Here is a 995-nt window from a genome sequence, read left to right as displayed (position 1 = left end):
ATCCAATGACAAGCATCCTTATAAAATACGGAAGAGAAGATGCAAAGAAAAAAAAGAGGTCATGTAAAGATGAAGGCAGAGACTGGAGTGATGCTGCCACAAGCCAAGGAACACCTGGAGCCACCAAGAGCTGGAAAAGACAAGGAGGGATTCCTGACAAGAGCCTTCGGAGGGAGTGTGGCCCTACCAATACTTCAACTTTGAACTTTATCCTCCAGAACTATGAGAAAACTTATGTTGTTTTAAGCCACCCAGTTTGTGGTTATTTGTTAACAGAAGCCACAGAAAACTAAAACAGGCCATAGACAAGATTCTTGGTATGTAGGGCTAACGGGAGCAGCAGCTGTTTTGTAGCACACGTACACGTTGTTGCTGATCTGCTGAATTGCCACATTGGCATGCAGCAGCAGCTGTCCCTGAAACTTTGAAACTGCCTTACACTCCCCTAAATCCTCCTTCAGCTTCTCTGCCTCCTGGGCCAGGTGTGTGTGTTTAGCCCCACAACAAATGGCTCTGGATTCTGCAGGATACCCTGGTCACTGAGGCCACAGGCAACATAAATGGACACAGAGTTTCTTCTATCCTGCAAGTTTCCATCTGTTGCTGTGGCTTCCAACCAACCCTTGATCTCCCCCACCTTACTTCCATCTCTCCTTTCCAGAGTGAACTCAGAAAACAAGTTACATGTTACAACAGAGGTAATCTCTGCGGCCAAAGATAGATTGATTTGTCTTCTTCTGGCTGCCAAAGGGACTTAAAAGGATGAAAAGGTAATCTAATAAAATCCACAATCCCCCCTGAAAAATAAATGATGTTTCCCTTACCCCAGAGGATAAAAGCATTTATTCCTTAAAACCCAGACTAAAAAAGAAAATAGAAGTGGAGAAATTTTCAAGGGTTTGAGGAGTTGGACTGTGGATCTCTTGACTTGGCATCCCCTCCTCCCATAAAGAGCCCTCTGGGGATACAGAGCTTTGACCTTTGATCCTGGGGTG

The sequence above is a fragment of the Galeopterus variegatus genome, unplaced genomic scaffold (genome assembly GCF_000696425.1).
Source record: "Galeopterus variegatus unplaced genomic scaffold, G_variegatus-3.0.2 Scaffold6860, whole genome shotgun sequence".
In the NCBI taxonomy this organism is placed as follows: Eukaryota; Metazoa; Chordata; class Mammalia; order Dermoptera; family Cynocephalidae; genus Galeopterus; species Galeopterus variegatus.
Note: the sequence above shows the minus strand (reverse complement) of the source record.